Source organism: Leptodactylus fuscus, unplaced genomic scaffold, assembly GCF_031893055.1.
Source record: "Leptodactylus fuscus isolate aLepFus1 unplaced genomic scaffold, aLepFus1.hap2 HAP2_SCAFFOLD_1048, whole genome shotgun sequence".
Classification (NCBI taxonomy): Eukaryota; Metazoa; Chordata; class Amphibia; order Anura; family Leptodactylidae; genus Leptodactylus; species Leptodactylus fuscus.
The window spans coordinates 20532-27596 of NW_027439867.1; the positions used below are offsets into that span (position 1 = coordinate 20532).

A 7065-nucleotide genomic window follows, 5' to 3' on the forward strand; every position below is an offset into this window, starting at 1 on the left:
GTTATGTTGACCCCGGCAAACATTACTCCGAAGTGAATTTTTGTTCAGGTCTCGTGAAGGGAGTATCCAGTAAATAGGGGGAATCAGTGAACAAAGCCTGCTATAATGGCGAATACGGCCCCCATAGATAGCACGTAATGGAAGTGGGCTACCACATAGTAGGTGTCATGCAGGACAATATCAAGAGAGGAGTTTGCTAGCACAATGCCAGTTAGGCCTCCAACAGTGAACAGAAAAATAAAGCCTAGGGCTCATAGTATAGCGGCGTCTCACTTGATGATACCCCCATGTATAGTGGCGAGTCAACTAAACACTTTTACCCCAGTTGGAATTGCAATAATTATTGTTGCAGAGGTAAAATAGGCTCGAGTATCTACGTTTAAATCAGTTGTAAACATATGATGTGCTCAAACAATAAACCCTAGTAGGCCAATTGATATCATGGCTCACACTATTCCTATATAACCAAAGGGTTCTTTTTTGCTTGAGTAGAAGGTGACTACGTGAGAGATAATCCCAAAGCCTGGAAGAATAAGAATATATACTTCAGGGTGCCCAAAGAATCAGAACAGGTGCTGATAAAGAATTGGGTCTCCTCCCCCAGCTGGGTCAAAGAATGTGGTATTAAGGTTACGATCAGTTAAGAGCATTGTAATCCCTGCTGCTAGCACAGGGAGAGAAAGTAAGAGAAGGACAGCGGTAATAAGCACTGATCATACAAATAATGGGGTTTGATATTGGGTTATTGAAGGGGGTTTCATGTTTAAGATTGTAGTAATAAAATTAATTGCCCCAAGAATGGAGGACACACCGGCTAGGTGGAGAGAAAAAATAGTCAGGTCAACGGATGGTCCGGCATGAGCCAGATTTCCTGCTAAGGGGGGGTAAACAGTTCATCCTGTGCCGGCCCCGGCTTCTACCCCAGCAGAGGCCAGAAGAAGAAGAAATGAGGGGGGTAGAAGTCAAAAACTTATGTTATTTATTCGAGGAAAAGCCATATCAGGGGCTCCAATTATTAGGGGTACAAGTCAGTTTCCAAAGCCGCCGATTATAATGGGCATAACTATAAAGAAAATTATAACAAAAGCATGAGCGGTTACAATGACGTTGTAAATCTGATCATCGCCGAGGAGGGCCCCAGGTTGGCTGAGCTCAGCTCGAATTAACAGGCTTAGGGCGGTTCCCACCATTCCGGCCCATGCGCCGAAGATTAAGTATAAGGTTCCAATGTCTTTATGATTAGTTGAGAATAGTCATCGGGTAATTATCACAGGTAAGATGGCCGAGAATTAGGCGGTGGTTTGTAGCCCCAACTACAGAGGTGAAAGTCCTCTTCTTACCAGGCCCCGGGGTGTCACACGTGGGATTGCAAATCCCAAGAAGCAGAGGAGACTCTGCCAGGGCTTCTCCCGTTTTTACAGACGGGAGAAGTAGAATGAAGCTCGCTGGATAGAGTGTTTAGCTGTTAACTAAAATGTTGCGGGATCAAGGCCCGTCTTTCTAGAAGGCTTTAATTTAATTAAAGTGTCTGAGTTGCATTCAGAAGATGTAGGTTAGTATCCTGCAAGTCTTACAGAAACTAAGAGGTTTTAACTCCTACTTAGGGCTTTGAAGGCTCTTGGTCTAATTATCCTAAGTTTCTAAAACAGTGCTATAACAGTTGGGGTTGTTGGTAGAAGGAGGAGGGATAAAATTATTATGGTGGCGATGATATTTTTTGTTGGAAAAGATCAGGAAAAATTTGAAAATGATGAGTTTGGAGCTATAGTTAGTGACATTGAGTAGGTCATTCGTAAGTAGAAAAAAAGGCTTAGGAGTGTTGATATAAGAATAATTAGGGCAAAAGAAGTTAGGCCTTGTTTAATTATTTCCTGTGCAATGAGTCATTTAGGTAAGAATCCGGTAAGCGGAGGGAGCCCGCTCAGGGAAAGGAGGGTAAGAAGGGTCATAGCGGTCAGGGCTGGTGTCTTAGCTCATGTGGTGGAGAGTTCGTTGATGCTTTTTGTGTTCAAGGCAATAAAAGTTAAAAAAAGGGATGATGTTATTAAGATATACAGTAGGAAGTTAAAGAGGGTTAGTTGTGGGGAGATTTTTAGAATGGCTACTATTCACCCTAGGTGGGCAATAGAGGAGAATGCTAAGATTTTACGGGTTTGTGTTTGATTGATGCCCCCCCATCCCCCAATAACAGTGGACAGAAGGCCTAGGGTGAGTATAAGGGGGAGGTTGACGGATTGTGAAAGTTGAATAAGAATAGCCATAGGGGCTAGCTTTTGTCAAGTCGATAAGATTAATCCTGTTGTTAATGACACTCCTTGAAGGACTTCAGGAAGTCAGAAGTGAAAGGGGGCAATACCTAGTTTCATGGTGATGGCAATAGATAAAAGAACTGCTGGGGCTTCATGAATTTGTGTATTAATTGATCATTCTCCAGTGATTCATGCGTTTAAGGTGCTAGCAAAAAGGATTAGGGCTGAGGCCGCGGCTTGGGTTAAGAAATATTTTGTTGCTGCTTCAATGGCTCGCGGGTGGGGGGTTTTGGTAATAAGCGGAATAATTGCTAGAGTATTAATTTCTAGTCCAATTCAGGCTAGAAGTCAGTGGAAGCTAGTTAAGGTTGTGATTGTGCCGAGGGCTAAGCTGGAAATAATAATAGATAAGGCATAAGGATTAATTAGTAAAGGAGGGAGTTTAACCAACATGTTTGGGGTATGGGCCCAAAAGCTTTTTTAGCTGACTTTACTAGAAAGTGGTAAAATGGAATTACGGAGGGTTTTGATCTCTCAGTTGTAGGTTCAATTCCTATCTTTCTAAGGAAATGAGGGGGTTTGCACCCCTATTGTTCTCCCTATCAAGGAGGTCCTTATCTTTCGGGCACATTTCCATGTGATAGGTGGAATAAATAAAAGTGAAATTGGTAGGGCAATATGTCAAATTGTGAGGGCAAGAGTAAGAGGTAGGAAGTTTTTTCAGACTAGGTGTATTAATTGGTCATAGCGAAATCGTGGATACGATGCTCGTACCCATAGAAAGAGGATAGAAAGAAGAGCGGCTTTTGTTATTAAACTAATTGTTGTTAGGGGAAGAAAAATGACTGAGGAAGAGCCCATAAAAATAATTGCTGAGATCGTGTTTATTATAAGGATATTAGCGTATTCAGCTAGAAAAAACAGTGCGAATGGTCCACCTGCATATTCTACGTTGAATCCAGAGACTAGTTCAGATTCCCCCTCAGTTAAATCAAATGGGGCTCGATTAGTTTCTGCTAGGGTTGAAATATATCATATTATGGCTAAAGGTCAGATTGGGATAATGAGTCAAACAGATTCTTGGGTAATATTAAAATTTTGTAGCGTAAAGTTGCCGGATAGTAAGATGCTGCATAAAAGAATTAGGGCCAGTGTGACTTCATAAGAAATGGTTTGTGCAACTGCTCGTAAGGCTCCAATGAGGGCGTACTTAGAATTTGAGGCTCACCCTGATCCTAGAATAGAGTATACGGTCAGGCTAGAGAGTGCTAAAATAAAAAGAATACCCAGGTTCATGTCGGATAAGGAGAGGGGTATTGGGAGGGGGGTTCAAATAATTATAGCTAAGGCAAGTGCTATTGTTGGGGCCAAAAGAAACAGGGTTTGTGAAGAGGTTGATGGGCGAATGGGTTCTTTAATAAATAGCTTGACTCCGTCAGCAATCGGTTGAAGAAGTCCTATCGGGCCAACAATATTGGGCCCTTTTCGGTGTTGTATGTAACCCAGGACTTTTCGCTCGATCAGAGTAAGAAATGCTACTGCTAGAAGAATCGGGGCAATATAAAGAAGGGGTGAGGACAATAGAAGTAATATTCAAAGTTAACGAGAAGATTTGAACTTCTATAGAAAGGGTTTAGATCTTTTGCAAATCCAGGTTTTGCTACGTTAACTGCCCTTATTCTTGGGCTTGTTGGTATACATAATTTTATTAAGACTATGTCATAAGTTGGTTGTTACGGCTTGCTTGGGGTATAGGCCGTGCTTTTTCGGTCCTTTCGTACTAGAAAAAGCTCTTTATAGATAGAAACTGACCTGGATTACTCCGGTCTGAACTCAGATCACGTAGGGTTTTAATCGTTGAACAAACGAACCATTAGTAGCGGCTGCACCACTAGGATACCCTGATCCAACATCGAGGTCGTAAACCCACTTGTCGATAGGGGCTCTTGAAGTGGATTGCGCTGTTATCCCTAGGGTAACTTGGTTCATTGATCAATTAATTGGGTCAATTAGTGTCAATTTATTGATTCTTAGGGTCGTGGCCCTTGGTTTAGGGGAAAAATCCCTTTCGCTGCGGAGGTTGTTTTTTACTCCGTGGTCACCCCAACCTAAAACTTTATATCAAAGTGCCTAAATAGAAGTGTTTTTTCTGGAATTTTTATAAGAAGAGGCAATTGTATGTTTGTTTAAAGCTCCATAGGGTCTTCTCGTCTTATATTTTTATTCCCGCTTCTTCACGGGAAGATTAGTTTCACTGATTAGAAAAAGGAGACAGTATAACCTTCGTGGTGCCATTCATACTAGTCCTCATTTAAAGAACAAGTGATTACGCTACCTTCGCACGGTTAGGATACCGCGGCCGTTGAACAGAGTCACTGGGCAGGCTGGACCTCTCATAGGTTTCGAGAGGCGATGTTTTTGGTAAACAGGCGGGGTTAATGTTTGCCGAGTTCCTTCTTTTTCTTTTAATCTTTCTTGAAATGCTCTTGTGTTAGGTTAACATCTTAAATAGTAGGGTTTTCTTGTAGTGTTTTTACTGTTGGCTCAGGGATGTTAATTGTCAGTGGTTGGTCCTTGCTGACTTAAGCTTGCATAAAAGAGAAGGGGGTCCTTCTTGTTACTAGTTTTAACATAAAAAGTTCTATAAGATTATAGAATTGCTCGATACAAAGGTGGGGTTCAGAGGAGTTTGTGTAATTAGATCTTTTTGCAACTAAGCTGTGACGCTATTATTAAAGGTGGCTGCTTTTAGGCCCACTTTATTGCCTTACGGATCAGGTTTACCCACATTTTTAGGTTGTATCCTGTTTCAAGCAGGCTGTACCTTACTTGAATTGCTCTAAAACTAAGTGTGTATTAAGATGTATTTAAGTAATTTTAGGTTGGACTAAAATCCTTTTCTCGAGCAACCAGCTATCACTAAGTTCGGTAGGTCTGTCACCCCTACTTGAAGGTCTTCCCACTCTTTTGCAACAGAGACGGGTTGGCTCATAAAGCTGCCTTGAAGTAGCTCACTTAGTTTCGGGGGGTCAAACTTTAGGTCTTTTTGCTTGGTTAGACTAGTTAAACCATGATGCAAAAGGTACGAGATTTAGTCTCTACTTTGTTGCGCTTAATATTTGTTTCACTTTTATTTCATCGTTCCCTTGCGGTACTAATATATAGCTCCTTGAAGAATTTTTCAATCCCCTTTACTAGACTGTAAGAATGGTTTAGTTAATTGATTTAGTTGGTAGATTAGCATTAATTAAAGTTGGGCTAGATTATTGGCTCGGAGTAATCTGAATCTCACAGATATCCCCCCGGTGTAAGCGAGGTGCTTTAGATTAAGCTATACTACGTTTCCAAGCACACCTTCCGGTATACTTACCATGTTACGACTTGCCTCTTCTATGTGGCAAAGCTTAGTTATGTACTTTAATTAGGCCTCGAAGAGGGTGACGGGCGGTGTGTACACACCCCAGTGCCAGATTAAAAAGAACGCTCTGATTTCTTTTTACTACTAAATCCTCCTTCTGACTAGATTTCATAGGTAGTCTTTCGTTTTTTCTAGGGTAGAAAGTGTAGCCCATCTCTTCCCACTTCATTAGCTGCACCTTGACCTGACGTGTTGGCGTATGGGCATTGGGCTCACTTAAAACGCTCATGCGGTAAGCTGGCGACGGAGGTATACAGGCTGATAGACAAGAAATGGTGAGGTTGAACGGGGGTTATCGATTATAGGACAGGCTCCTCTAGGTGGATTTGGGGTACCGTCAAGTCCTTTGGGTTTTAAGCTTGGCTCGTAGTTCCCGGGCGATGGAAGGTGTAAATTAAAGTTTACGGTTAGGCATAGTGGGGTATCTAATCCCAGTTTGTTTCCTAACTGTCGTGAGTTCAAGTTGATTAAGTTGGTGTAACTTTCGTTTCTGATCTTCTTGAATACAAGCGTGTCACGGCTTAGTATCTTTTTAACACCAAAGGAAGAATCTCTTAAATCACGCTTTACGCCGATCAGAATCAATTTGAGCCACGTGGTGTAACCGCGGCGGCTGGCACCAGATTAGCCGGCTCTTCTTACTTTAACTGAATCAAGCTGTCGCTTATATTCAATGTTAATCACTGCTGATTTCCCTTGTGGGTGTGGCATGGCTAGGTGTCTTGGGCTAATGTTTGTGCCTGATACCAGCTCCTCGTCCCTTTTAGGGGTTTGAGGGCGTTCTCACAGGGGTGCGGAGACTTGCATGTGTAAGTTAAGTAAAAATTGATTTTAAGGTCAGGACCAAACCTTTGTGTCTAAAGGACTTTTTAGGGTCCGACTTAGCATTTTCAGTGCTACGCTTTGTGTAAGCTATTTAAACAGGATATAATTTAAGTAGAATGCTAGCTTTGGGGGTTGGCTGTGGGAGTTAAATTCTCTCTGTCCTGAGCTTTAGGAGGGTTTTACCCCCCAGTCTTTGGTTTACAAGACCAATGCTTTAATTTAAGCTACTAAGGCAGCTTTTATTTGGATTTGCACCAAAAATACTGGATCCTAAGACCAGCGGAGGACTGTTTTCCTTTAAAAGCGTGCGTCAGACCCCCCCCCGGGGGGGGTTCAACTTAAAAAATTCTTGGGCATATATTAGAATCCGTGATTTTTCTGCCACTGTAAGGTATGTGTGTATATATAATTGATGCTAATGGGGTATAAAGATTGATTTTCTTGTATTGAGACATAAAATTTGAGATGTACAGATATGTGCATGGATCATGGGGGGGGGTCAAAAATTTGTTTATTGTATGCTGTCAGGTGATGTGAAAAAAAATTAAAAATTTGTAAAAATTTGCAGTGGCT

At 41.8% G+C, this 7065-nt stretch overlaps 1 non-coding gene across 1 annotated transcript; it reads right to left on the reverse strand.

Annotated features, from left to right (window-relative positions):
* Window positions 1-5586: 5586 nt before the first annotated feature.
* Window positions 5587-6521, reverse strand: LOC142186465 (18S ribosomal RNA). The gene has a single exon (XR_012712051.1). It is a non-coding gene; the product is annotated as an 18S ribosomal RNA (ribosomal RNA).
* Window positions 6522-7065: the final 544 nt, after the last annotated feature.